The 22,543-nt window shown below is 41.4% G+C and overlaps 1 protein-coding gene across 7 annotated transcripts in view; it reads left to right on the top strand.

Moving 5' to 3' along the window:
• The window catches only part of LOC125770057 (MOXD1 homolog 2-like), a 503,823-nt gene that overhangs the window by 124,638 nt on the left and 356,642 nt on the right, over positions 1–22,543 (top strand). The gene's annotated exons all lie outside the window — the stretch shown is intronic.

Genomic DNA, 22,543 nt, shown 5'->3' with positions numbered 1-22,543 from the left:
GAGGCAAGGCAAGATATACACGCTTCTCTACTATTGGAAGTCGGAGTCAAAATATTGTGATGAATACCCATAACCGACAAGGACACGACGTCTACCTACCACTGTGCTCATCAATCATTTCTCTTCCCGGGCACGTCGTTCTGTCACGCAGGGAACAAAAAAGATTCGTCCCTGCGTGTAAAAATGGTAATACACGGACATTCGATTTTTTTTTTTGAACATGCCACCTTCCAGTCGGTTGTCGGTAAAGAACACCGTTGAAGCATCAATATATTTTTACTCGTCAAGTTTCCCTTGACCCGTTTTGCTTACAGCAGAGCGCGTACGGCTCGATTCGATCGAAGGCGGACCAATCCGATCCCGGTGAAGTCGCTGCCCATCCTTCTTCATCGACGTGGGCAAACCGGGCAAAGGGAAAGGAATCGGTTGTGCCAAAGTCGCACACTGCAGACTAATGGTTTCCACGGAAATGGGCCCGCACGAACGCATCAATCCTGTGCCAGGGGGGGTGTGTGCGAACAAAAGAATCATTAAGTGCTTTATTGAGATGAAAACGTTTGCTTTCATATCGTGGCGCTCGTCTCACGTGTTCAGCTTCGCTTTAAATGCATTCAATTAGATGGTTGGAAAGGGAAAGGGGTGTTGGAAGCTGCTGGGTGAAAGGACCGAACAAGCGAGAGGAAGACCAAGAGGTGCTTTAAATTAGGCATGGGTAGGAGGTGTTTTGTGGACCCACCTTCATACAGGTGGGAAATATTAAATAAAAGCAAGACACACAAATCCATCGGCATTGCCGCTGCGAGTCGAACCGTTTTGATGAGGCCGCCCTGTAACGCTTCATTGATGGGGTCAGGATGTCAAAAAAGTGCACATTTGTGTTGTGGCGACTATGGATGGAGGAATAGCAAAGATACACACGAGCAGATATAATAAATGATACCGAAAGGTGACAGGTGAGCGAATGTGAGCAGAAGAAGACGCATACTAATTGTTTAGAATAATGTGTATGCCGTGAAAAAGTTGTTTGTTAAAAGTGAAGCAAAACAATGAAGTTGTATTATTGTTAATGAATTTAGTGGTTTAATGTAAGGAGGCGAATACTCCGCACTACTCCAATTGCTCTGACTACTTCAGACTGCTACTCTTGATTGCCTTGGATCTCTCCAAATTACTCCCAATATTGCTTCAGAGTACTTCGACTACTCCAGACTATTCCAATGGTTTGAACTACATCGAACTTGGAACTTGGAACTTAGAACACAATCATGTTGAAAGCTAAACTTACAACCCAAACAATGAAACGGTAGTTCATAGTATACAATATAAATCTAGTCCCACCAACAATTTATTTGGAACGTAGAATAGCTTTAGGGAATACAAGACTTAGAAGCCTCGAGAAGTCAACTATGTTCCATTTTGACATCTCCCCTCCTAAAGCACTTGCAGTTGCTTCAACCATCGAGTATACAAACAGTTGGACTTGGAGCACATTCCGCGCTGTACGACTTTTTTCTCAAACTCCTCAGGAATATCGTTCTCTAGGTCATACAGATACTCCTTACTGCATCAGTTGCTCATTAATTTCATACGAAATATTTCTTTCATCCACTAGTCCACTAATCGTCGTCCAAAGTCATCAAAGTGGATAATCTTCCAAACAGTCAAAGCTATCATCAAACAATACTACCAAGATCGTTACACATTTACAGGCTTGCAAAATATAAATTACCACATTTTCTACCATCCGGCAAAGGATGATGGAGTATCGGAAATGCGGCTAACATATGCCCCACCGGTACCGGTCATGTGTATCTCTTTTACATTGCCCATAATGGACTCCCCGGGGGCAGTCTCCCAGCAAAGTGCGCGCCTGTGTCGGCAAGTGTCTATATGGCCGATATGAAGTCAAACCAATGTGCAACATATTTCATTTTCCACTCGAACCTACCGCATGTTTATCGCCTTTCGCTTTCGTCCGCTCTGATCGCAAACTAAATGTGCTGACTCGGAATCCTTTTCGCCGGGAATCTTTGCTTCTGTGTGTGTACATTAAGTTGTGGTGATCGTTCATAACCAACCCTGCACTACCTATTACCCTTCGTCGCACGGTTTTCGGTTATGATTTGTGTGATAAATGTGTGCATATTAAAGTGTATCAAATTCAAATATGTCTCGCATCTCCCGGGAGTTGTCTGCGACTTGGAAGCTTAAATAGACTCCCCAGGGCATTCATGGGCATGATTGGAAGGCAGGCGGCCTGGTATGAGGGAGCATGTTGAAATGTGTCTTCTACGTCTTCACAGCATTCGCCTCCCCGGGTGAGTTCGGTGAGCAAACGGAACCTTTGCGTTGAGCACGTGCAACGTTGAATCGTAATCCTTACATCGAGCGGAACCAAAAGGAAGCCACCATCATGGGAACCATACACCAACACCTAATGTCACCCGTCCCCGGGAAGAACCATTGTTTCGACTCGCGTATCGCGCACTTTCACATGAAAAAACGGAAGCATCACCAGCAGCAAAACGCATGGACGATCTCAAAAACTTCTAAACACTTGGCACGAAGACAAAGACTACAAGGAGAAGGGAGAGCAAAAAAAAAAACGTTTTACCACTCGGCAAGTGCCAAACGTGGGTCTATTACACGGGCACAGCACCCTTCCCAGCGGGCAGGCAAATGCGCACTGGAAGCGCTGCAGGAAGCGCACGCAGGACAGGGGTTAAAATATGGGAAATTTATGATCTTGCAAAAATGATTATACGCTAGAAAACAGCAGGTAAGTTCAGGATCAGTACCAGTGGGGTTCGCTGTGGGTGGGACAAACACGGGAGGAAACCTAGCAACTTCCCGTTTTTTTGCTTAAGACGCACACGTTACCAGACCCGTTTTCTTCGTTGTCTGAGAACTGTCGTCGCATCTTCTCCCGTGGCTCGTGGTCGGGATTTTGAGGATGATGTGCATGCATAAGACCCGGTCCAGTCCGATGACATCTTCAGCATAGACAACCGGGCAAAAGAGAGGGAAATATAAAGGAAGCTAGTCATAAATAAGCAACCAGGAGGATTAGGATGGCTGACGGGACACCATGGGAGCGATCTCACCTCACAGTTCCAGAGAACCCGGGATGAAAACATGCAAAAAAGGATCCCGTAGCCCCGATGAAAGCTGCCCGGTGACAGAATGCATTGCCACGCTTTGTTCGCACAGTTGCACGCTTCGGGTTGTGCAGTTTTAGGATTTTGATAAACGAGCTGCCTTAGAGCTGCCCTTAAAGCGGAAGAAGTTGTGGCCGTAACCAAGTCAAGTATAAAAAGGGTTTGTCAGTACGAAACGGTACCACCGTCACAGGAACGGGTTAATCGACCTGGTTTCGGTTGTTACGGGATCGCAAGATGGGAGTGGAAACAAACAACCAAAACGATGACATCTCAATGGATTCGCACGACACCGCAAAGTGGAGCCGCCATTTCATTTGTCTTTTAAAAAAGAAAAAAAACTCCATTCAAATGAGGGTCGATAATTGTGGCAAGGTTTGATGGTAAAGACGACAGGTAAATAGTAAACATATTACGCAGGCTTAATTGAATGCATTGTCTCTTGAAGATGGATTGCTAAAGTTGCAATGATGCTGTCAGCTTCTGCCGGTTGTTTTCGTACGTTAATGAGTGTAAGACTCCAATTCTGGGAGATAAAATGTTCCGGTGAGAAGCTCTTTTGATCTAAGATTCATAATTGCTTACCTTCAAGATTTCTCGAACTATCACTTAGTAGCAAACTGTCACATGGTAGCGCCCTCTTACGGAATTTTGAAGCAACTGTCACTGTAACTTCGATTCACTTAACTAATCAAATTAGGAAAATTCTACTTTTAAATCGATCAATGATCTATGAAAATAAATTAAAATTCCTAGTGTTAGAAATACCCAGGATTGGAGCGTGTTTAATTATTTTAAAATAGTTTTACCCTTTTTAACGCTTAATGGTGTGTAACATTTCTTTTCTACTATTCTTACTTCAGTGATCCCAGAAAAGACTTTTCTATGTGATTTTTCGGTGTGATCCTTCGTTTACAGTTCGTCAGATACGATAAGCAAAATTTGAAGAAGATTAAACTCACACAAAAACCAACACGAATGGGAAGAAACCAAAACGACTTTCGATCGACCTAAGATGACTGCAAAACAAATCCTTTCCCTGTTTGTTTTCTGAACAATTAATCATGAAACCTTTTTGCTTCATTTTTGCATCGCTCAAGTAGCCGGAGAGCAGCAAAATCCAACAGCATATTTGACTGTTCATTACATTATCGTCTCACTTACAGCAGACAATCTGTCTATCTGCTCACCTAGCGTCAACGTCGTCATAATGATGATTGGATTTTTTCATCTTTCCCGGTGTCTTTGCAAACTGCTTTGGTTAATGTTTTGTAAAATGCGTACCGGAGCCGGAATACAAAAAAAGGCGAACGAAACGAGGCTCTAAGCAGAGCAGAATAACTGCCGTGGTTTTGACATTTTGAAGCCAAGATGGAGCATACTGTGGAGGTGTTTTTACTTGTTTCTTTATTTATTTAAAGATCGTAAGCCAACAGCAGTAATGGTTAGCGCGCGGGGGTACAGTTCTAAACAGGCTCGTTTCCATTCATTGCACGGTTTTTGGTTGTGTTTAATTTTTTGTTCGCTAACGAAAAGAAAAGAAAAAAAAACATGGTAGACAAAACGCTGCGAAACGGAACAGACACGCACAAGCAGTAAATCTACGACGAATCTTTTGGATCATTAATTTCCCGTTGACTGACTGTCGGAGTTGATTTTCCGGATTCGAATATCAGTGACCGTTACCGGGGGCTTTCACTGGGTCCGTGAAGTGAAAATGTGTCTTTCCCTTCAAGACGTGTCCTGGACAGGTGTAGGCGTCCTCGGTTTGGATCCTTCTCCCCAAAAACCTTTAAGCGGATGTTACCGAGAGGACCAATTTTTTACGATTATCTCAATCCCCCCCCCCCCCCCCAGCTCTTTTACTCCGGGGGCTTACCGTTTGTCGTCAATCTTTCGCAGGAGCTTTCTTCGCGAGTTAGTACAGACAAGGCAAGACCATCAGGCAGACCATTTTACCATTTTCCAGCACGCTAGAATAATGATTTAGGCAACAAAACTCGACAGCACTGTGAAAAAAGGGAGAAAAAAACCCACCCGAAATGAAACGAAATAAAGGTGAAAATTCGTGATGCCGTGGAAATGATGGAAGGAAAAGGATTTTCTAGGTTTCTTTTTGGTTCTGTACGTTCAATTAGGAGGGGGAGGATTTTGGTTCATTGTGCCGCGCGTGCCTTCTTGAAATGTGGTTACCATGGCTCGGTTTTTGTTATTTCATCCATGATTAGTGTACAAGCTGATGAGCGGATCATGGTAGAAAAATGGAAGCTCTATGCAACCATAGAAATTTTCTGCTCGGAATAATCTTTTTTGTCGTCTTTTTTTTGTTTCATCTTTGAAGAAACAACCATTGCTTTATGTGAGGAATTTTAGTTTTAAATCATTTCTTGTTTGCTTTTTTATGTTTATGTTAACATGTTTGTTTGTTTGCTTTTTTTACCCCATTATATGGATAAGTTTTTTTTATTTTATATTTCGAAAGATTATACACATCTGTTACCTCATTTATCTCCATAAAAAACAACAACCCTAGCTGTTTTTAGTTTTTTTTTAAATGTAAAACCTTTGTAAACATTCAAAGAAAACCCCTTCAGTGAGAGTTACAGCAACAATCCATCGTGCATAGAGTAATTTTTTTCTTTTGGGTGATGATTTCTATGACACTGTTCCATTCCCCTTTCCAATTTTTATGCGGCTGATTGGGCTTAATTTTGATTGATCACCTAGTTCGAATGTCACCTTCAGCACGTTCCCAAAGCGTGCGTTAAGAGTTTTCCTCCTCGGAAAACGTGGTGGGGGCGCCCATAATTACCGTTCTAAGACGCATTTACGTGTTTTTTTTTGTTCTGTGTCTCTTTCCACGTCAATGTGCTTTATCGTGTTGGTAATTTCGGAACAGCGTGAAAGGTGAAAGTGAAAATTGACGATAAGTATATGAGCATCTTAAGGAGAAGAAAGGAATAATAATGGAATGTTTTCATGGTGCGATTTTGCTGTGATTTTTATGTTGTGTTCTCTCTCTTTTTCATGCTTGGGAAGTAGGAAACTCAATCTACTCCACCAGTGGAACTAGCGGACATGCCCACCATTTGTTGGCTGCCATTATTTATTCTTAATGGACCATTAATGGAGGATTGGAAGCGAACGTCAAAATATTGTAGTTGACAGTGAAACTATAATTCCCTCACGAGACCGAGAACGCTGTACAAAATAATGCCCAAGAGGGAAGAATTTTTGGAGAACGCTTTTTTAGGTTAGGGTAATGCGTACAGTCTGTCAAATTGAAAGTGGTCTCTCTAGCAAAACAATACAACCTTAGAAAGTGGGCAGTTTATTGTGGAAGACGGAAAAGTAATCTTGCAAATTCATGCTACGGTAGCTTATTACTGGTTCGCTTTTCCGGAGCAACACCCGGTAAGATCGATTCCAGGTGATAAGCAAAATAAGTAAGGTGAATGAATGATCGGTAATTGGTTCCAGGACAAAAAGGAAGAGTGACACACACATACACTCAGCTCACCATGTAAAAAGGATGTCCAAAATTATTGTTCGTGACATCGTGTGGCAAATGGCGGCAAGATGAATGGGTTCCCTGCCAAGCGACAGGAACTCTTGGAAATTTAAGTCACAATATAATGTGTTTGATGAACCATGGCAGACAGGTCGCTGTCAGTGCAGAGCAAGGGAAGAGATGCAGAAAATTGCATCTCTAATGATTGGCTTCCCGCATCACTTGGTGGAAAAATAAACACGATCAAAACTTACCTCGGTTGACACAGCCCCACAAAGCCATGGGTGAGCTGTAATCGTTGAGGGTACCTCCACTAAAGGAATGCTTCAATCGACTCAAATTGTTATGCCATTGCCGGTGCTACGAGAGAGCAAAGAAGAGCAAAAAAGGACCAGCTGGAAAAATAACAGGAAAGATAAATTTAAACATAGCAAATTATATTAAATGACGCCACATACGGTAGAAGACGTATACGGGTGGTGAAGAATGATGTCGCCTTTCGGGTTTGCCTTTGGAGCCATGTTGGTGGTGGAGAGTTCCTTTTGACTATTTTCGTAGACGTTCATATTGGCGTTGGGACATGTTGCGTTGGATATTGAATGGCGGATGGATATAATTTTTTACGCCTCTTCCCACACTATCACTTCTTGGCTGCTTCATCTCGAGCTTAATCTTGAGTATATGATTCCGTCAAGGTAACTAGTTCCTTCCCGACTGTTTTCTCATCCAGGACCTGTTGTCACATGGTCGTGGTTTTTTCTCCCCCTTTTTGTTTTCCTTTCTCCCCAAAATCCCCAGTTCTTCATTCTCATACCCATTTGTGGACGCTTATTATTTTGTAGAATAATTTTTTTTTTTCTTCGAAACGATGGTGACGAAGTCATTTCCGTCCCGTCTAAAGCTTACCTCGAGATCCAACGATTGCAAAAGGGCACAAACACAAATAGTGGCTGCGAGATAATGGGTGGAAGGTATGCAATGTAAGATGGCCACGTTAAAGCACCGAAAGATGCATCGTCATCCCACCTAACTAACGTTCGAACGGCCAGCAGATGAATGTGGTTGCAGGTCGTCATAAAAAAAAGAAACATAAATCCAAACAGTGCAATGAACAATGAAGGGCAAAAGGAAAGTAATAAGAAATTATCAGCCTGTTTGCTTTCGCGCTTGTGTGTGTGATAAAACGCAAACCGTGAGTGAGAATTATGACAGGACACATTTACGTCCCAGCGCGCAACTTTCGATCGCTTTCGTCTTTCACCACTTTGTTGTTTAAACGTCTAACGTCTTACGTAGATGCTTGGCTTGAGATATGGAACACAAAACGGGTTTTAATTGAATTATGCTAAAAACAATCCTGAAATGATTTTTGTGAGCAATTTATTTCATCACACATTGATCACATTATGATGGGAAAACTTTATGTTCACCCACTAGCATCTTGAGGCATCTTGACCGTGACGTTTCCTCAAACAGCTGAGATGATTTGTTAAATTTAATTTTATGCCTAACTCTCGGCATTTTTTTTTCTTCGGTGCAGCAAATCGATCATCTTTCAAAGACGGCAGAAAAGGTGTTGTTGATGTGGTGGGGTGACCATTAAACACGCACTCACATGACTAAACAGCTTTCCGTTGCCCCGGAATTGCCCGTGGCATCCCGCAGCGTAAATCTTGCATCGAAAATCGATTATAGGCAGATATTGAATAATTGCTTTTAATTATGCTTGGCTGGCAGATTTCTTTACTTTCTGTGCCGCTTCTTCCGCTGCCGCGTCCCAGCCACAGCATCCCATTGAAACATCAACCGCAGCGTGTGACGAGTTGATCGCCACATGCGCATGCATATTATGCTGGGAATGGAATGGACCCGGCCGCAACCATTTTGATGTTTCACAGCCTATTGAATTGTCACTTAGTACGTTTGCCGACGTCCCGGAAGGTCCCGTCGCGGGACCATAGATTAACGGCGGGGGGAGACAAATGAGCGATTGATGTGCCAGTCAACGTGTCGGTCACTGAAGGTGACACCGTTTTGATGCTCTCCTCCATGAACGCGAACGCGTACATAAACAGGGCGGATTGAGTAATTTCTCGTACACGCTGTTTAATCGATCACGGGGCCCATTCTTTCTGTTCGGTATATCCGTGTTCCGGAATTTGAAAACACTTTTCGGACATGTTCTAGGCAATATACACGGAAAAAAGGTGTTCAGTGAAGCGGAATAACGAATAGCTATAAAACCATAGAACAGGGCAGAAGGTGGAACAAACCGATTGATTGGTTGTCCACTAATCAACTGAAATTGGAGACCGCTTTTCGGTGCATGTATAATTACCAACGAACCGTGTGTGCGTGTCAATACATCTGTAACAATATAACAACCCAGAGAAATTAAGGATTTCTCAGTGAACGTCCAATAAATCGATAAAATCTTCAACTAACTTACAACGGACTGGAAAACGAAGTGCGTTGTGGGAAACTTTATTCCTCAAGAAATTGCTCAACTAGACGAATCAAAGCTTTATGAAGGTGTGATATGTAATTTTCACCCCTGCTGGAAAGCATCTCTTACCAAATGGTAATTCCCAAAAATTCCGATAGCATATGTTTTAGTCACATTCTTTCGTTCGCTTTTGAGATTGTACCGCAACGTTAGAATATTGCGCCTTTCGTACCTCATCGAATGATATCCAAGCCACCAGATGCTGAAAGCACCAAACACCGTCTTTGAGAAAATGGAAGGGAAAAAAGAACACCTTCAGAAGAATTTTATTGTGCTCAATAATGAACTTTATTGTGCTGTTTCTACGTTCTACGCAGATAAAAATGAAAAGCGTAACCATCGAGGCGTAACCAAAACCATTTTCTCCCGAGTTCTGACGTTACTGAAGGTTCATAAAGGTAAGGTGCGTCGAAAACGCGGTTGAAACTGGGCAGCAAGGAGTGGGAATAGGTTATTTGGCAGTTATTTGCTTACAGTTGGGCTTCATGCTCAAAACTGCAACTAGAAATCCCCGATCCGGGGCAAAACGGCTCCGGACAACCCTCATCATCATGATCATCATCATGTTTTTTTTCTTCTATCTTTCAAGAAGGCAACACACCTTGTCCAATTTTCAGGTGCATTAAGCTCGGATAAAAATTCCAATCATTAGCTAAACAAATCGATTCGTGTAGGTGTGTGTTTACTGTGGAAATTCGTCGGATAAGTGTGAAGAAATGAAAAGGCGAAAACTTTTGCGTCCATTCGTTAGGTGAAACGGATCGGTCGGGCACGTCCACGCGCTAGAATTTTGTTGGAGATCTTCGGTATCTTGGACTTGGAAAACCTGGAACCTTCACACACACACACACACACACACACACAGATGAGGTAGAAATCTGTTCTTCAAACAATATCGCCTACCGAAAAGAGCCTAAGAATTCGGGACCGTTTTGGTTCGGGATAAAAGTCCCTTTCTGCCACCAACGGTGCAGTTCATTCCTTTCCTATATGGTGCAGGATACTGAACGCCCCAGGATGCCTACCATTTCCGAGTGCGAGAGTCAAAACATGTTGAAACAACAGACGGCTTTCTCGACGCACTTGGAAACCAATGAAAAGGGAAAAATCCTCCAGAAACTCACGACATGCAATGCGTTTATTAAGACACACGAGGGAGGACCACACCAAGGGTGGTAAACTTCACCGCACGTTGTGACGCTTCGGGATATTCGGGACAACGCGCTCAATCGCATAAAAGAAAAACCAGCAACGAGAACTTTCTGGTGAGAAGTCTCTTGGGTCGTCTCCTCTTTGCCGCGCTGTGCCTTTCTTCCGCTTAGCTAGGAACTGACCGGAGTTGGTTGGTATATCGGAATGGGCCCTGTACATATGAACGCATTTACTCACCCACCCACACTGCTTGTGTGTTGAGCGCTTGCTGTGGAAAGATAAATGGTACCAAATGGCTTCGTACGCTGTGAGAAAAAGCTACCACAGTTGGCAGATTTTTTTTATGACTTAATAGTGGGCCATTTAGCTGCCAGAGCTGTATGTGTGTTTCGAAACCGATTCAAAAGCCGTCTAGTGCTGAGATCGGTTCGTCCAAAACGGTGGCAGCTCACAGTACCGTGGGGCCCTATGGAAATTGTGCAACAGGAGCCTGATGGCATCGCTCTTCGAGCCGTTCGAACCATAAAAGTAACCCAAAAATTGAGCGGAGTACCGAGGTGAAGAAAAAAGAAAAGTTCAACATTTCGTACTAAATTGTTTCAAGGCAGTTTGGGAAGGATCTGAAGATTTATTGGACGATAATTTTGAGCAGTTTGTGGAGTATCTTTTTTTTTTGGTTTTTATTTTGCTATTGCTAACCCCGTGTGGTCCGGGGTGTGTGTGTGTGGGATTTAACGAATTCTTCCGAGTGTTTTGAGTGGACATTTGGGAATGGTTTATAGACGGTTTGACTTGTTGCTGTGGAAGTATATCTTCAGCATCTAGCCTTTGTACGGCCGTTATGCATTAACTCTCGCGCCTTGCTGGAATGTGTTCAAGTTTCTAAAATAAGGCCTTTTTTCGGACTCTACAATACGCAAAGAGTGGTTTGCTGTGCTGCTAGGAATGCAACGCCAGGATGTGGATGAAGTAAACCGACCGTTCAATACGTGCCCGGAAACCAATCAAGCGTAGAAGATTAATAAAACGGTGCGTCGGTACTCAACAACCCTAACACGGTTGGATGGATGCCCGTTCTAGGATTGAACCAAGCATACACACACACACACACACACACACACACACACACACAAAAAGGATCCTTCCACACGCCGGTCACGCTTGTTGAATCTCTTACACGCAAAAAAAATTCCTTCGAAAGGGAAGCATCCGTTGTAATTTTAATTAAATTTTATTGAACCTCACCTCACTGGACGGTTTTTTTTTATTCTGCTTTGGATAAGGGCCTCCGTTACACACGGCTAACACCGAAGGACCACAGAAAAAAATCATAATTTTTTAATCACCTCTCATATAACCCATGCACATGTAAAAAAGGCGAATAAAACCCTATGCCGGGTACCAGAAACCCGTCCAGTGCAACGCTTCGGATGGAAGGATTAGACTACTGGCAAGCTTTACCGAATGGATCAGGATGATTTTTATATCCAACAGCTTCTTTCACAACCTCAAAAGCATACGGATATGCAATTTATTATACATACCATCGAGCCGGTATTCATTATCAGATGAAGCTATTATAAATTAGTTCCATTGCTTACGATTCGTTGCCCTCTATTTCTCTCTTCTCATGCGGCAGAATTCTGTGCGAAAAGGGCCAATAAAATTACGCCTTACAGATGAATTGCAATCAAACGAGTTCCTCGTTGGTGTGTTTCATATCTATTAGGCACTTAGGCAAGATAGGAAATCAAATGTGAGCAAATTGAACCCAAACTTTGGTCACATAATCATGTGCCTGCTAGGTAATTTAACCGTTTATCTGTGATTTGTTGTTTTGTAAATAAGCTCACGACGTAGGAGCTATTAATTAATGCGTCCTTGATTTCATGGCATCATTTGAGCTACAGGTTTTAATTTTGAGAGTGGGTCGTCTTATTTGATGTTTATTTAAATTTAAAAACATAATAAAATTAAGAACCTAATAAATATTAAAAAAAAAAAATGTTTTAAAAAATATGTAAAAAACATCAGATTAAAAAATATAAATTCAAAACATACAATAAACTCAAACGAAATGAAACAAATTGAAAATAGTTGATGAACTTTTCTACAGTCATCCGTCGATGTATTTGCGTACGGTTTTGGCGCTTGGGTTCTTCAAAACAATCCTCCTACAGACTGACACCTACAGAAGCGCCCTCGAGAGGGTACGAAATGGTCCAGAATCTTTAGAGCGCCATATTATCGATACCCCCCCAGGTTCGGTTTCACCCCAAAAACCCGATTCGGTTTGGCTATTATTAAAAAGTTAACCTATTAACCGAAGATGTTGCTCGTGACGTGACGGAATAGGGCTCGGAGATGAAATCTAAACCCCATCATTTTCGATGATACCGGCCAAAACGAGAGGGGTTGCCGATTGAAACGTTCCACTGAAATGAATATCCGTACATCCGTCGATCTCTTATGGATCGTGCGGACAGATAAACGCAGAATGGTGGAACTATGGAGCAAAAAAAAAAAACAGAAGATATTCGTGTGCGTGTTTTTTCTCCTTTGGAAGGAGTTTAAATTTGGGATCTATCTGGGTATCGGTGTGTCAGTAGAGGGATCGAAAATAATAATTAATTTGGATTCATTTTGATTATAATTAGTAAGGAAAACAAGACCGTAGAAGGTGTCCAGCTCTTTTTTTTGTAGCTGTTTTGTATTTAATTTCGGACGTTGAATGTTTGGCTTGACGACTCCGCGTGACCGTACGTGGAGTATGTGTTTCGTTCCAATTCTACCATTTCTCTGGATGTCTTCTGAGCCGAAGTCAATCTTGGTGGAGACTTCCCTTTTTTTGCTCCCTAGATGAAGAGCTCCATAATCCGTCTTGATCACGTACCAGAGGGGTGGAAAATCTCCCGAAAAGCCTCTAGCAAGCAGGTCGAGGCGGTCGTGCAAAGCCTTTCGAGTGGGGAGAAACCGCAGGCAATTAAACGAAGATATTATGCTTAATCATACTTTTAACAATTTGTTATCTCTTTGCCTTCGAGCGGTAAGAGCGGAATGGGAGCCACTTCATATAGCCCACCTGATGTACGGTTCTTTGCAACCGCGCTCTACCCCGGCTATGGACAGGTAGACCTACAAAACCCACTCTCCAGCAAGTGCTGGAAAATTGCTGATAGATCTGCGTCATCTTCATCATCTCGTCGTCGTCGTCGGCGGTGTTGGTGGCGGTTCCTTCGTCCTCTGCGAGGTCGGCCGAACACGGTCGAGTCTGTCTTTCATCTTCCAATAAACAAAAACCTTCGCGCGCCCCGAGGCACGACCACCTGAAGGTTCCCGGGGAGGGGTTCAGGCACACCCCGCCCGTAAGGAAGGTTCTTTTGCCCCCTTCGGCCTTTTATCTTCTGATTAATTAAAGTATGCCGATCAATTTGTTATACAAGCAATTTCGTAGCCTAATCGCTTTGGGAAAAAAGCAACGGGGCAATCGATCGATTCGGTTCAAACGGTTTTTTATGTCCAACCAGACACTGTTTAGCCTTTTTCTCTCTTCTCTATTTATACATACACCGTAGAAAACACTGTGTGTCTTTTCCTTCCTTCCCGCATCCAAGCGGTTGTGCATTGTCTTTTGCCTGCTTGCTAACCTTTTGTAAACCAGCCGTTCAATGAGGTTGTGTATTTTTCTGAACTGTTTGTGAACTTAACTCTTTTGCTTGAGCAATGGAACCCAATTTCCTTCTCCTAGGCCGTCAGACGAAAGCAAAAAAAAAAGAAAAGAAAATCAAAGCATTTTGCTTTCCCGACGTCAACCAGGTTCAGGTTTCAAGGCAAAACAACGCTGACGTTGACCATAAAATGTGATGTGACCGTGACGACTTTGGTTACGATTATTGGCATGAAAAGAGTGCGGGAACGAAGTAAAAGCTTTATGAGGCTTAATAAATTTATTGTTCAATTTTTGAATGATGGAAAGGAAATGGTACACGTAAAGGGATTTAGGTTTGACACACCTCATATGCGTATCGTATCAATCAATAATTAACTTTTAAGTGTCATGCGACGGAATTAGATTTCATGCATTTTATTGAACATTTGATTTATGAAATTTTTCCTGTTCTTTTCTTAAGAATTTTGCTGAAGAATATCAAGTTTGTATTTCGGAGAGTTCAGGATGTCATTTTAATGTCATTAAAATCTATTCTCTAATTTATACTATTTACAATTTATTTTCAAGAATTGTATTCTTCTTATTCTGCGGTATGAAAAGTTGATCTTGGGGATGTCATTTTTTGCATTCCTTGGTTTGATTTACCCGAAGTAGGATATTGTGTCTTCCGTACAAGGATAAGATATTCGGTCCTGTTGTGTAAGAACCTGTACTGTTACCACCTGAACTTCTCTTTCCTCTTTCTTTCTTTTATATCTTTTTAATAACTCTTTTCAATAACTTTATTTTTTCGTGTTTTTAATTTCTGAACGTTTTCCAATAAATCTCGTATCACATATCCATTTGAAATAGGATGTATCGTTTTCATGAAGAGTTAATTATAATTCAACATTTACTCCCGAGTCATTGAGCTGATGATGCCGGGCACTAACGAACAAAATGATACTTCTGAAGCAATTTCTTCGTGTCAACAAAGCACACCCAAAAACCCCTTTTCCATCTTCAATAAGGACCACCTTCCTTTGAAAAAAAAAACAACACAAACATTATTCTCATCACCCAACAACTACACCGAGAACACCCAAGAGATTGTGGTTCCAAAGATGAATTTTAAGTTCCTTACTTGTGATCTTCCATTCTCTTCGGCATTTTTCCTTTACATTCGCCATACAACCATACCGGCTACCCTCTTTCTGATTGATGCCGCAGGTGCAGCACGTGAGTTTCACCGGGGAGAGAAGATTACCTTTCTGCTTGCCCGCCGTTTGCATTCCATCGGTACGGATTGTGAATCCGTTTTAAATGTTTGTTGTTTTATTTTTCGTTTCATTGTGCAGCTTCATGATTTCTACCTGACTGCTTGTGCCTGAAGCTGCCGTCTTTTACAGTCATCATAAAAATGGTCCGCACGTACAGCCACAAATCTTGCGTGCCTATGCCCGCTTTCTAGTTTGGCTCTTCTATGGTGCTTAGCATAGAACATATCCGCGCCGAACCACCGGTCGGGGAATGGGTCAAGAAAAGGTAATAAACAGCTTTTCAATTTTGCGCCACACAATATCCACCTTGATGTGATTTCGCTTGGGTGCTGATGGTTTGCTCAGGATGTCCTTTGCGTTCACTTGTGAAAGGATCGAAGCGAAAGCATCACGTCTTCTACCGTCGGAAGTGTAATCCATTTCTCATGGTAAATGTCACGATTATAAAAGTCAACGTGAAGCTAGGGCTTTTGGAGTTACTTCAGTGTTTATTACCAAAGCTGTCCAATGGCTGCATTAGCGGGTGATAGGAAGAAAGTTACACATAGTGTAGGTGTTTTTTATGGTCTTCAGTCAAGTAATGGCAAGACAAATTATAATCGATTTGCTGGATACACATCATGAAGATGCTCCCGCTGCTTCAAAATTCCAACAAATGCTGGAATGAAGAAAAATCTTTCCTCAAATAACCTTTTTTGTCAGCCAAAAGTAAACAGTTAATCTTTGTCCCTTTTTTGTTGGTTTATGCTAGATAAGAAGTTCCTGAAAAAAAATTACACACAAACCTCTCCTCAAGCGGCTTATCCCACCTCTATCACAACTCATCCATCCCGCAAGGGGGATTAAGGATGAAAAATTATATTACCGAATTTCTTTCAAACCCAGTTTTTGTGTTTTGCGTAACAAACAAATTAGATGCGACAAGTTTCCTTTCACTTCACCCTGTAGGCTTTGCTTTAAAGGACACTAAAAGAGTGTTTTTGTTTTTATTTGTGAAGCCCCATTTTACCAGCCACTAATCGACCAGCTTGGGGATGAATTGAATTAAATCCCGGTGGATGATAAGATCAAATCTCGGCTGACGGGTGGGCTTTTGTTTTTTTTTTGAAGGTGAGGACATTTTTGATCCTGATTTAATGCTGGAAGGATTAGATATTTAAATAGAAGCTACCGTTGAGAAAAAAACTCTTTGTTTCCTTAGCACGCTCGGTAGTAAATATGGCGTAAAGAAAGCACGAGACATTAATTATTTAATTTATTTCGATAAAATATTCCATTTCTCAAAGATAAGCTGATGGCATCAATGTTTCGTAAGACAATCGGAATGGATTCATTAATGGATGAGTTTGTCAGTGTCACTGTATTTGCACAACTGTTGTTTATCTCTTAAAAATCTCCCAATATCCTTTCGTGTATTGTGTATTGTGAGAATTGAAAAACACACACAATTCTATTTCTGAGTCCATTTGGGAGTTGCAACTCCCTGCAAAAACCGAATGAGTGAAGTTGAAGTAATAGAGCAATAAATTGTGAGGCGTTTTAGACATCTCGAAAACATCATAAAACGGCATGAGATCTCTGTTTTGGGTACGGTTTGTTGAGACAGCTGAACAGCGTGCATTGGTGATGTCTTCATTCGGTTTCGGGTTGAGCTATTGCCAAAAACCTTGAACACTTCAAGGTCAACTTCAAACTGGAACCATGTGGACCACAACCATCCACTTATTGAGCTGCGTGTAATGAAGCAGTAAACCAGAATGTTTTTGAGTTCCTTAAAATATGTCCTTAGCAGTCTTGTATAAAAAAACAGGGAAGATCAAAAATTTTGTCATGAAAACTCCCAGAAATAGATTCAGACGCGTTGGTACAGTTAAGAAGCGATGTGTTTGGATAATTCTATATTTTGTTGGTAATTCTACAAAAAATTTAAAACTTCAGATATTCAGAATTCAAAATTAAGAAATTTTACTTCAGAGAAATAGAAAAATTCTTCAAAACATAAAGATGCCGATTGTGAGAGAACTTATTTTACGATGGCAATGTGAAGCTGTTTTCGCATGAAATAAAGTACAAAAAATGGAGTAAAAAGGTGAGCACCATTTTTGACCTTCGGATGTCAAATAACTGAAGGATGAAACAAAACAAAAAAACAAACTCAGACTGGGAAGATTCAACCGTCTTCAGCTAACCCATTAAAACGAGCTGAAGTAGAAAAAGGGGTTTAACCTGTGCGAAGACGGCATGATGCTCGATAAATTATCATTAAAGCAGCTGCACACCACCAAAACAGGAGGATCAGGCCAATGATGGATCATGCAATCGGTTCCAAAAGGACAGAGGAAGAATAAAGAAAATAGTGCAAGTTCGCTGGTGCAGCAAAATGTCACAACGGTTACCCAAGGAAAAGGGTGACTATCTTGTTGCCCTTGGCAGGAAGGATCGACGCTTAAGGACAAAAGAGGAGGTGTGTGTGTGCATTTATTTACGGCAGTCCAAAGGAAAGGAAACCGTGCACCTTGTCGCGATGGTTTCGATTTTTCTACTCGATGGTAAAAGTTAAACCATCTCGGGACGTCGGTATCGTTCATATTTATATAAAATATTGAAAGATTTCTTCACCGTCAACTTCACCTCGCGGTTCCAACGTTCGGCGAACGAAAAAGGAAGGAAAATAACGAGCAAATGATCTTATGATGTATTTTATTGCTTACTTCTTGATTCCTTCGATTCCTTGAGAATGGACCGAAAATCTTCTCCTCCTGCTTCTCCTTCCCCCTTGTTCACCCCCCGGTCTCGATGGGTAAACGTTGGCAGCGTGCGACCACATGGACGGACGGTGATGAACGTCAGCCCACGCTGAAACTGCGGCATTATACCGTGCTGGGAACTCTTTCACCTAGGACGCACACGCCCGGGATTATAAGTGACAACCGGAACACAATGCTCTGGCCAGCGGGAGCGGGACCAACGTGCCGTATAATATTGTTGTTTATGGGTGTCGCCGCACTGTACTTGCGAAGCGTCTTAGGCACGGTGTACAGTTCGTCACCGTTGGGATTGGCGGTAAAGAAAAATCCCCGATACCGAACTAATGGAACGAAGCGAAAGGATAAGAAGAAAGTCTTTCGTCTCCTGGTTTGTGTATGGCCTGGTGCTCAAGGGAGCAAAAGGATTTGCTTTATTCGAACAGCATCAGAAACATCAGCCTATGCCAGGTTTCGTCGTCCTTTCTTCCATTTCCAAAGGGATACCATTCGATATAGAAATTAATAACCACTGGAGAGAAGTAGAAAAAGAGGTTTTTTACTTTATGTCTGTTTAGTATTATTCTCTGCTTAACCACTTCAACGACCAACAAAACGCAACAATTTACGACAATATTTGTTTTACTTTACTTCTTAAAAAAAAACCTGAAGAAGTGGTTCACTTGTCTAGTGTTGGAGGAAAGAAAATGGTTATAAAATCTTCCAATCTTATAAGATGACAGTGAGAACAGAAGAAAGAATAATAAAATGTAGTAATTGATGATAAGATTTTGATCTATAAAGTCGGAGAGATAAGAATTGGACTTTGGCGACTTTGTTACTTCAATTTACTTGGATTATGAGTTTTTTTTTCGTTTTTTTTTCTTGAAAAGGTTTTATTTGCCAACTGATTTAATCCTCTTTTATTTTCATAGTTGTCTCTCCACTCTACGTCACTCCTTTTCTTTACACGATTTCCTCTTCTTACTAAGTCATTATTGCGCTATCTAGTTAGTTGCTTTTATCTTTTTTTTGTACATTTATAGTTTGCTCTTTTAACACATTTACTTTTCGATTTTCTTATTCTCGTATCAAATTTTTCTCAATTTTATTCTCTTATTAAATATAGTTTTAAAATTCTTTAAAAACTTTTCAGAATATGTTCTTTTGTGTATTGAAATACATTACGTGCTGCATTTGTTAAGAATTTAATTATAACAAACAAAAGCGATCTGAAAAGTAACAATTTTCTCAACATTTCCTTCCTCTGCCTTTGTACACATCATAATAAAAAGCTGTTAAAAACAGGTAGCTTAAGCAACAAAAATCTTAACATTACAACAGTCCACTGCAAAGACACCTTTACCAGGGGAAATATTGTTCAATTTCACAGCAATTCTCGCTGTAACAGCTTCCGTGTCCAGGATGATTCCTTTTCGCTTACCCATTGTAAAACACCCACCGGTGGCAGAAGAAAGGCTGGGCGCAGAAAGCCAGGAAATGTTTCTTTTCGCTCCGGACAATTGCTCAAAACAAAGCGGGCCACATTCCATCAGGGGTAGCCCGAAAATGGGTAACGGAGTAATGCATTTTCTTTCCTTTTGCCACCGGTTGTTGCCAGCGGTGCAGGCACGTTCGTATTCCGCGCTTCGTGAAGGAATGACAGAAGCAAAAGCCCGAACAACCGCACTGCAGGTAGCAGCGTCATAATTGCACATTTTATGCTTCTTTTCTCCGCTTTAGCTTTCAGCCAAAGGGATGGTATTTTATTCGGCTGTTGGTTTTTTTTTGGTTTGGTAATTTCCCCTTTTTACCAATGCAGGAGGGGAAGTATGTTGCACCGACATCAGCTTTGGAAGCAACATTTTTCCCCTCGGTTTGTTGCAAGACAGCAAACCAGCCATAAAAGCTAACGCGATAGGGGAAGATGAACTATCGGATGAACGCTGATGGGGAGTTCATCTTGAAGGGAAGTCTTTTGTTCACAATTTGTTGTTCAAATGTTTCGTTTTTGGTAAATTTTTAAACCTTCTTTTTAAAGAAATTAATGCTATATTGTGAAAGAGAAACTCGTACCTAAACATTTAAAGTAATTTAAAAAAAATTAAAAATTAAAGAGGATTCCTTTTAACAAATTTCGCATGAACAAATATCATGTCTGGTGAGTTTGGTTTCAAGGTAGTTCTATGATTACTTTTTTTAAATTATTGAATAAATCTAGTAAAAAAAGTAAATAATGTTTAATTATCTAACATTTTGTAACAATTTATTAGTTTATTAAAAATATACAAATTACCATTGTGGTAACCCAAAGTAAAGTGCATCTCAAAATAACTCATCTCCGCTATGATTACCGCGCGTGGAGTAATCTGAACCTTTTTGGGGGGTGGCAAGGGGCGCCCTTTGTGCAATTTCTGGAGAGAGTAAATATGGTGAGAGAGAGATCTGTACTGTGCTGTTCGCACAGTTAACTTCGATTACATTGCATTCCTTTCATCTCTCAGCCCCGGACAACATTGTGCCCTTCATTCATCTCTTCCACACTATCAATCCCTTGTTAGAATCAACATTAAAACTCTCTCCTGCCGTTCTCTTTTTCTCTCGCTTGTTCCATATTTTGCTCATGCATTTGTTTCTCTTGCCCAGAGAAAACTTCGTCGTACCGGAACTCGCGCGCTCTCGCAGTCCCATCCCCGTACCTTTTCCCCCGAAACCCCTCTTTTGCACCCCTCAAAAAGGACCCTTTTTGCGGCCGCTGAGCCATAAGGGCTAGCCGGTCGCACGAAGAAAATCCCAACTGCCAGCATGGAAGCGGGAAGTTTCCGGGGTGGAATGTGAGTGGTGCGAACGTGTGGTGGTAGAGATAGGGCAAGGTGGTTAGGAAGTTTTTCCCGAATCACCCGCCCTCTCGGGTTGCGGAAAACACGACGAGCCCGAGTTCTATAAGGGTGGCGATTTTACACCGAGCAAAACGGGAAAATTTAGTAACGTCGTGGCTTCGGTGGAAAACAGATCGTAAACCCGTTGCCGTTTTGCGTCCAAAAAAGCTGACGTGTTCGTGTCAGCGTGCGTGCGTGCGTCCGTTGCGTCCCTTGCCGGAGTCGTATTGTTCACACTTATTTTTGGGCACCGCTGAGCCCCGTTGTGTCCGTGGTCGTGTTTGCGTGTGCGTTACGCGGTGTTTCTTGTTTTTTTGGTGAGATGAAGTAAGGGTGAATTTTTGTGGCATACAGTTTAAACAGTTTGGTGGGTTAAAAACAAAGCTTACATCGGCGGAAAACTCCCCCGGAAAACTTCATGTGGAGTCAAATGTGTTTATTAACTTTATCATTTCGTCACGAAGACAATCACATTGGGTGATATCGTTCAACAAAGTGGCGAAAAATGTAAATCTTCCCAGCCAACAACTGTTTGTTACAGCATCCCGCTTTAAATCCTTCCCATGGACAGCTTTAACAAGCGAGTTGCGCGAATGAAATGGAACGTTTTTTTTTTTGCTTTTGGTCATTTCCTTCTCATGCTTGCTCCGGGTCTGGCTTTTGTGACCGCTGTCTGGCTTCATGATCGCTTACATGACTCCTTTTGGCTTGTGCTTTCGCAAGGCAGCATTGTGAAGACTTTGGTACCAAAAGCAACCAAGTAAACAAAACGTAGCATCCAAATAGAGAGAACAAAACACACACAAAAAAAAGACAAGAAGAAAAATCCCGCCGAAAGGGATTTTCCAATGTTGCACAGTGAAATTGCGAATTTTCTTTTTCCTCCCTCAACGTATTTTGTTCGTTTTTTTTCTTCAATTTTTATTTTTAACCAAAAACAGAGACTTTAAAATTACACTTTTTCCCGTGTAAAAAAAAAATCGACACGAAAACTGGATGCGCTCACTCACAATGAAGCAGAAAAATGGACAACGTGAAAAATAACGCGCCCTTTTTAGAGGAAAAACTCCTCCAATGTAACGCTCCGTAACTTTGTCATCCCGGCGAACAAAACACAAAAAAAAAACGAAAGGCAAAAGGCGGAAGAAAATGCTCATAAATTTTCCCATCACCAACACAAGTTACCTCGTGGCTTGTGTTTTTATTGTTTTTTTTTCTGTTATTGTATTTGTGTGTTTGTCTGTGTGAGTTTTTTGTTTTGTATTTTCCGTATTGGATTTTGTTGTTCTATTCGGGAAAATGGGATGTAAGGAAATCGGGAAGCATTCCTTCTTCTTATTTAAGACGGATCGACCTATTTTTTCCATCTGTTTGGGCAACATTTTGTTGCCAGCAGTTTGCGTAAGGAGCAAGCACAAGGCTTAGAAATGCTTTCCCCCTTTTTTCACATTAGGAAAAACATTTTCACCAATGCGTTTTGGACAATAACAGAAAGCTGACGTTAAGGGAAGAAATAAATTTAGCTTCAGTTTGCCCATCATCTGCTTTGTTTCGTTTGTTTTCTCATTCTTTTATTTGATATTTTTTGCTCCTAATAAATTAAGGAAAGTAGAACAAGTTTTCATGAATATTTTGATTTGTTTTACTACGTAAGTGAAACTACA

Source organism: Anopheles funestus, chromosome 3RL (assembly GCF_943734845.2).
Source record: "Anopheles funestus chromosome 3RL, idAnoFuneDA-416_04, whole genome shotgun sequence".
Lineage (NCBI taxonomy): Eukaryota > Metazoa > Arthropoda > Insecta > Diptera > Culicidae > Anopheles > Anopheles funestus.
Note: the sequence above shows the minus strand (reverse complement) of the source record. Positions and strands in the feature narration are given on the sequence as shown.